This window comes from Lycium barbarum, chromosome 1 (genome assembly GCF_019175385.1).
Source record: "Lycium barbarum isolate Lr01 chromosome 1, ASM1917538v2, whole genome shotgun sequence".
Taxonomy (NCBI): Eukaryota; Viridiplantae; Streptophyta; class Magnoliopsida; order Solanales; family Solanaceae; genus Lycium; species Lycium barbarum.
The window spans coordinates 134,702,149-134,711,041 of record NC_083337.1 but is presented as its reverse complement, the minus strand read 5'-3'; positions in this window follow the sequence as shown (position 1 = coordinate 134,711,041).

Genomic DNA, 8,893 nt, shown 5'->3' with positions numbered 1-8,893 from the left:
CAACTCATTTAAATTGTGTCAACTCAATTAAATTGTGCAAACTCATTTTAATTGTAAATTCACTAATTTGTAAATTCGTGAAGTTTTGACCATTAAAAATTGGGGCTTTTGGGCTGGTTGGATGTGCAATGAGGTGGCGCCCCCTTTGGTGTTGGTTTAGCTCCGATAACGGTGCAAAAAGTGTCTAGGTGGAATAGGAATGATCCACCTGAAGTGTTTAAATGGAACAAATGTCACTTTAGGTGCTCAAGTGAAAGAAGTGGACGACCACATATGTTTGTCGATGGGTTTGGCCAAAGAACAATCTCTAATTTCTCCAAGCAAGCCGCCTTAATCTTTGAATTATTTGCACTTTTGCATTCTTTGGAGGTAACAACCTATAGATCTTGGCAGTTGAAGTCAATAAGAAAATTTACTGTGAAACTCGGATTAGACAAATCCTGCATCATAATAAGAGCGACAAGTTAGGGGCATGTAAGAATGAGTTCAAGATTCAACTGTTAACATGCCTTTTAGGTTGAAACCCAGGGGTACAAAAACGTAAGGATCAAAAGCTTGAGGTGATCTAGAAGGACCAAGCGAATAATATCTTGACAGTTGGACCTGGGCCATTATAGGGACCTCCCATAGTACAAGTACAGTGATAATGCAAACTTTAATGAGGACATTGAGTTCCTGGAGGAAGGGGGCGAGTTAGAAGTCAACTTTCGCGACGTCTTTTGAGTTAACATCCAAGAGAATATATTGACAGTTAGGCCTAGGCCCTTACAAGTAAGGGTGTGCAAAAGCCGATTTAACCGATAAACCAAACTGGAAAAAAATGTTATTGGTTCATTGGTATCGGGTTATTGGGTGAATGGTTTTTAAACGATTTTGTAATTTTTTTTATTAGACTATCAGTTCGGTTTCCGGTTTTTAGATTTTAGTTAATGGTTAAACCAATAACAAAATAAGGTCATATTAAAATTACATTTTTACTCTAATTAAATAAAAGAGGCTTTAGATAGATACTCTATTCCTAATTTCCTATTTCCTAAATTCTATTTTAAATACAGAGCCTTTTGCAAGTTGCAACATCTTTGAATTTTCTTCCGGCTAGACATTTACGCTAAGGGGCACTGTTTCTGCTTAGTCCCTTGCAAAATATTAGTCTTTTAATTTAATTCAACTGAGCACCTCTTTAATTTACTACATCTTGCATAAGGCATTGTCATATATGGTTTGATCATTCATCTAAATTTCATGCCACATTGACATATAAGACAATATCTTGTGTAGTGAATTAAAGAGAAGCATTTCTTATCGCTTAAACCGAAAAGCAAGCAAACCTCACTTCTTCAGTTCTCCTCAATCTCCACTGACCTGTCACCATCACAGCTTCTTCCTATTTTTGTTCTCTGTGTTTTTCCAAAAAACAATTGCTATGCTTAGGTAGTAGGGGCGGCTAATCGACAAAAAACAATTCATTCATGTCAATGCAAAATCGTCACATTTATTTTATTGAAAACCAACACACAAGAACCAGCGACCTAGCTCCGACAAAGTGATTTTTAACACATAGAAGCATTATTTATGCTCCGTAAAGATTAGTTATTGCTGAGTTTGATCAAAGATATTGTTATGTTGCACAAGCAGTTATCTATCCTACTGTATATCATATTTTCGCCTATAGGATAGACAAGGTTACTCTACTTGTTTCAAGCTAGCGTTTGCGGAATAGTAATAACAAGAAAGTAAGGACACAACAACTTTTACGTGGAAACCAGCCAGCTCACAAAGGGTAAAAAAAACACGACCTACAATTCTGTAGGATTTTCTACAAAATTCCAATACAACTGTGAGTCTTTGCAAATTCAAGTTACAAACTCTGTAACCTATGAACTAAACGCTAATTCCTATCTCGCTAGACTAATGAACTCATTTCAAGTTATTCCAACTTGAAGTTGAATTTGACTAACGTTTATATCTATTGGATATTGCTTCTATGAAAGCTGACTCGATAAACAATCCTAATACACAAATCTAGACTCAAGACTGTAAAACATAAACTCTGTAGAATACGTTCTTCAATCTTCTTCTTTGTATTAGATCACACTTTAGTAATCGGAACTCTTAATTGCTTGCACTGATAGTGTTTGCTCAATCTCTAATTTTCTCTCTATGTGAGTGCGGGAACTTCTTCATGGCGGGACTTGGATATCTGCTTTAGTTTGCATCAAGTTGGCTGAACTCAATCCCTATGTGGTAAGGTCCATTATGAGAGTTAGGGTTGGAGTTGACTTGGGATTCTTGCTTTTAACAAGGCTTTAGTGTCCTTAAAGGAATCTGAAATATCTTGATAATTATGGCAAGAAATCCTACAACTTGTTCACCAAGTCTTTGCCATAAATCACAAATCCTATTCGTAGTAGGACTTTGAGCTGGAACATGTTCTTTGACCTTATTCATTCACCTCTGATCGTCTTATTGTCTGAGATGGGACATGTTCATAGACCTGTTTCATTCGCCCTTGTCTTGCATCTCCTGGTTCATTCACTTCACCTTGCATCTGTCTCTGAGATAGAACACATCTGCAAACCTAGTTCATCCACTTGGTTCAGTCACTTTTTCCATCATTTTTCTGTGTTTAGTTCATTCGCTTTATCTCAAGCATCTTTCTCTATACCTGGTTTACTCGCCTGGTTCATTTGTCAATCATCAAAACTACACGTGCTTATGCCAACAAATATGTAGTGGATTGGGCTGCAATTTTTCACCGCCAGAATCTTGTTCTCCCGGTGAAGGCTTACAGAGAATGACTGTTATACACCCATAAAACATTTGATATTTAAATAATAGTTGGCTGTTATAGGCAAAAAAGATGAATAAATTTTTTTTTTTTAATCTTATAAAAAATAACAAAATTATTTAAATTTTAAATCTCAAAGATATGCATACTTCACTAACTTAACATTAAAGAAAGTCAATACAATTTCAATAATTCATCACTGAATGTATAAAGTTTTAAGATCTAAGACACACATTTTAAATCTATTTGAAAATTACAGTCTTTCAAGATTGATGAAAGAAATTGATAATTGTAGCTTGTTTCCAATTTATTAGTGGTGATATAACGCTTGTTTTTTGGTTTGAAAATATTTTATAAATAAAAATAGAAGACAATGATAATTTTAGATTAGAAATAAATATGTATTTATATGTAATATTTTGTCATGAATATAGTGTATTAAAGTATCAAATTAAATATTTGGTCAAAATCTTTACACTTATTATTGATAATTATAGATATTCTATTTTTATAAAGATGATTAATTATTATATTAGCAAAAAGAAAAAGCTATTATATAGGGGATAATTTTACAAAGACCTTTTTTTTTTTAAATTATTATTTAATCCAATCACCCAGGATATGGTTCCTGAGGTGTTGGGGGGGGGGGGGGGGGGGGTATGGCATTGGCCCCTAGCTTGTATATTAATCAACAAAATGAAGTTACACTTAGAGGGGGACATAGACCAAAACCTCCAAAGGATAAAACTCAAAGCATACACAATCCGAAGTACTGGTTGCTTAGAGTTTGGGGCACCAAAAAAGGGGGACAGAGCACAGCGCCCTGTCTTCCTAGCTCACTCAAGGGGGTTCAAAGTGCCACCCTGAGTGTTTCTTGGGTCTAATCCTGAAAGAGGGGACTTGAATTTTTTCCATCCTCAAGGTCCCTCTTATGTCAGGTGGTAGTTCATCCCCCATCAGGAAAATCTTCTGTACGCTTAGTCTTGTGGCATGCTTGGATAGTAAGTCTGCTGACTCATTTCCTTCTCTGTATGTATGCTTTACATTGAAGTGATATTGTTGCATTTTTCCTAATGGTTGCAATGTCTTTTTGAAATTTCCATGGGATCTTGTATGTACCTAGAATCATATTCACAACAAGCAAAGAGGCTAGCTCAAGAGTTAGTGTAGTAAAATTATGATCACAACACCATATGACCTTGAAGGGCAGCTTGAATTTCTGAGATGTTGTTGGAAACTGCTTGAATAGGAGAGGAAAATGCCATTATCATATGACCATGGTGGTTTCTAAGAATGCCACCTACCCCTGCTCCATTTCCATTAGCCATGTAACTTACATCAGTATTGATCTTCCAAGAGTTATGATCGGGTTCAAGCCAGAGAACCATCTTGCTAAATATAGGAGTTTTGTAGTGTTCCACCACATTGCACACTTTAAACCAGTCCCATTTCCAGCTCAAGTTGCTGAACCTCTGGCCAATAGTAATCTTGACGTGGAATAAAATTTGCTGGTGCATTCTGTAAAAGGAGATGGATTTGTGTCCATATTTCTTCTTACATCTTTCCTTCTAGATTTCCCATAGAACAATGAGAGGAGTGACTTGGAGGAGAAGTTTATGTGCACCATTTTTAGCTTTGTAGGACCACCAAGTGTTGAGGAGATGCATAATACTTCTGTTGTTGACGTTGATTCCCAGAGGAGTAGCAAAGAATTGCCAAGTTTTGGTGGCAAGATCACTAGTGATAAAGAGGTGGCTAATGGTTTCCTGAGTGGAAACACTACAACAGCAATTAGATTGAAGATTTGGGTTGAACCTTTGAACAATATTATCTATGGGAAGTTTCCTTTTCATGACTCTCCAGCAGTTGAAAGAAATTTTGAAGGGAAGGTGATTGATCCATATTTTGTTCAAAAAAGGAGTAGGATCTCTTTTTCCCTAAAGGTGTTGTATGCAGAAGAGCAAGAGAAGTTTCCCTGTAGATTTGGGCTCCATATAGGGAGATCTTTTTTGTAAGAGGGACCAATGTCCACAAGGGAAATTTCCTGAGCAAGAGCTGGATTGACAGTAAGATGCAGCAAGTTCAGATCCCAAATTCGGTCTTGAAAAAATTACTTTATTGGTGTGTTTCCAGGTTTGGAATTGAGCTCAATCTGTGAATGTATAGGTCCCGTAGGAGTCCACTTATCCCACAAGAAGAGGATTTTACATTCAAAGATTTTCCAAGAGATGTAAGGCTTCATTATAGCTCAAGTTTTCATGAGATTTCTCCAGGAACTAGAGTCTTTAGGAACTGGGACTTTTGATATGGGGTTTGATCTAGGGCAGTATTTGGCCTTGAGGAATCTGGTCCAAAAGTTATCTTCCACCCTAAATCTCCACCATCTTTTAGCAGCGAATGAAAAACAAATGTATTGCAATTTCCTAAACCCCACTCCTCCTTCCTCGTAAGGAAAACTTAAGTTATCCTAGGAGCTCCAGTGGTAGTTATTTTTCCGCTCTTCCCCCCCCCAAAAAAAAAGTTTGAAAAGTACATTTCAATATGTTCAATGACAGTTTTGTGAGGGGACAGGGCAGCAAATAGATGAAAGGTTTGGGATTGGAGAATATGCTTGATTATGATAGCTTTACCTCCAAAAGATAAGAATTTGCCTTGCCAGGCACCAACTTTGTTCTACACTTTGGATGTGAGCTCATTGAAATAAGAAGCTCTCTTGTAGCCAATGAAAATTGGACAGCTTAGATAGGTGAAAGGGAACTCTTTCTGGGAGTAACCTATCCTGAATTCTGCTGTTGTGCCTTATAGAGGTGGAATTGTGGGACAAAAAGAAGCTCTTATCAATGTTAACTTCTTGTCCTGAAGCTTGCTGATATTTCTTAAGAACTTTCATGATGAGCTTGATTGATTTATTCTCCCCAGATTAGAACAGAACTATGTCATCAACATAGCTAAGATGGTTAATTTGAGGGCCTCTAGAGTTCATGTAGAAACCTTTGAAATTATCATTGTCATATAGCTTATTAAGACCTCTAGAGAGAGCCTCAGCAGCTAAGATAAAAAGTGAAGGTGACAAAAGGTCACCTTGTTTAAGACCTCTTGTGGATTTGAAGAAACCAAACTTGGTGCCATTAATCAGAATAAAGTACCAATTATTAGCAAGCAACCTGTAGATGTAGTCAACAAAGAATTCAGAGAAGTTAATCTTCCTTAGAACAGCCATGAGGGAGCTCCATGACAGCTTGTCATAAGATTTAGACATATCTATCTTCATGACAATATTTCCTTTGGGGTTGTTTTTTCCAATGCCATGAACAATTTCTTGGGCCAAAAAGATGTTTTCAATGATCAATCTTCCCTTCACAAAGCCTGACTGGTTGTCAGAGATGAGGTTTGGAAGAACAAGGGATAGCCTAGAGGAAATAATTTTTGAGATGATCTTATTTGTGACATTACAAAGACTAATGGGCCTTAATTGGGATAAAGATGTGGGGGATGGTACCTTAGGAATAAGGACAAGGTTGGTATGAGTGAAGTATTTGGTGAGGCTGGTTCCAGCGAAGAAGTCTTGGACAAAGTTGCATACATCACTCTTAATGATCATCCATGAAGCTTGAAAGAAGTATCCATTGAATCCATCTGGACCCGCAGCACTATTGGAATCAATGGAGAAGACTGCATCTTTAATTTCCACCTCATCAGGCATTCTTGTCAAGGACCTGTTATCCTCCTCAGTAATAAGGGCTTATATGTTGTTAAGAATGGAGGTATGATCTCTACTGAGAGTAGGTTCAGAGCAAAGTTCAGTAAAATGGTCAACTGCTGCACCAGAAATGGTATCCTTAGTTTCCATCCAGTGACTTTGATTTTTTTTTATTCTGTGAATATGAAATCTTCTCCTTTTCTCCCTTATAACACTATGGAATTATTTGGAGTTTGTGTCTCCCTCTTCAGCCCATTTGATGCTAGCTTTCTGCTTTAGGATAGAATCCTTAAGTTTGAGCCATTTGGTATATTCTGCATGTGCTTTGTAAAGAGCCTGCCTGTTGAGATCAGTGTTGTTATTTTCATATCGTTGTTCCAACTGGTCAATATCATGTTCATACTGCTTAACAGCAGCAAAGACATCACCAATAGTTTGTTTGGACCATGTGTTAAGCCCTTTAGTAGTTTCTTTGAGCTTTTGTTGTAAAATCCATAGAGTATTGCCATGAACCTGTGTATTCCATAAGCTGTCAAGAGCTGAGAGATAGTCCTCCTAGTTTGTCCAGAAATTTAGAAACCTAAAGCACTTTATAGGCTCATCATTATCGTTTCTGGTCTGGTAAAGAAGAAGTTTGTGATCAGAACCAGTTTTGGCTTTGTGGACTACTCTGTTAATCTGAAGCCATTCACCCCATTCTTCATTAATAAAAATTCTATCTAGCCTCTTGTAGATTCTGTGCCTTCTTCCTCGGCCATTACACCATGTGAAAATGCCTCCACTATAGCTAATGTCTACCAAATTACAATATGCATGTGATAAAATCAACACTCTCTCTAAGTCTATGAGGAACACCACCTTGTTTCTCATCAGCACTAAATATTGAGTTGAAATCCCCTAGTACTGTCCAGGGGGCATTAATAGAGGAGTGAAGTTTTCTCAACCTCCTCCATAGTCTTTTTCTTTTAGCTTCTGTTGATTTAGCATACAACTCTGTAACATAGAAATTTTTTCCATCAAAGTTCCCTTGCATAGTAAGCTCTTGTCTGCTGTTATTGGCGACTGATAAGTTGAGGCAGTCATTCCAAAAGAACCAAACTTTACTATTCTTGTTGGATGCAGCTTTATCAAAACCCAGGAAGGTTCTGAAGAATTCAATGTGTGAAGAATCTAAGAAAGGCTCTTGCAACACTACTAAGTTAACTTTGTGCAGTCTCACAAGTTTTTCGAGCCTTATACTTGCTCCTTTTGAAACCATTCCCCTGATATTCCAGTTGATGATGTTAATCATTAAAACTGGTTGGGGATTTGTTTAGCACCTTGATCATGTGTGGTATTAGAGGGTTGTGATCACCTCCTTTACATTTTGTTGTTTTGATGTTGATCCCTCTTGGAGATAGATTCTGTTGTTTAATGATTAGATCTCTTTCTTTGGCAACAGGATCTTCTATGTCATCTGAGTCCTTAACATATTCCTCAACCTGATCAGGTAGACCATTGACCATATTTTCCTCTTCACCATCCCCATCACTTAATTCATATTCTTCTGTTGCACTAGCATAGTTTTTTTTTTCTTCGAGTTGTCCAGTATTATCTTCAGGTTTTCCCTCCTCAATGTTTCTACTTTGTATATCACGACCATGTTTGTCAAGAGACTCAGATTCCTCAATAGTTTCTAAGGATCCCAAGTCCACCATCAGTTTGCCAGCAAGTCCCTCTAAGTTAAAATCAGTGATCTTGACAAAAGTATCAAATTCTTTAGAGACTTGGTGGTTGCTGGAGTTGCACTCTTCTTCAGTGTTGTTGGTGTTCTTTTCAAAGGTATTGGGCTGTTGTGAAATATCATTATTGTTTGGGTGACTCTGAGGTACCTCCTTTTTCTTTTGCCCTTTTGTTTCCACATACTGCTTGGGTTTCGGCTTGGTCCAAAGTAAACTTTTCATGTTCATAAGACTAGCCCTTCTGCTTTGTTTCCTTCTTTTGTTTTTCAGGATTTTTCCCTATTTTTCCCGATCCATTTCAGCTGCTGTTTTGGGAGCTTTTCCATAGGTATTGGAGTTGCACATGGGTTTAAATTTTCCAGTAGCTTGAAAGGCCTTGGTGTTATCATTGTAGTTAAGGTTGGCAAAGTTTTTTTCCTTGGTATTGGGAGTGATTTGGGAATAGGTTTTATATTTTCTTTGTAATTGGGGTTGGTAGTGTTTTTTCCTCTGGTATTGGGAGTGATATTGGGAATGGGTTTTGTGTTGATTTTTGGGGTGAGTATGTTACACCTTGGAAATTTCCCGTTAACGTACAGTGATAGACTAACAAAGGGCACAACGTTTACGATGTTTTGATAAGTAAGAAATAGCATTTGATGATTCTAAATGAGATTTCAAAGACATGTGAGGTAGGAGACGGAA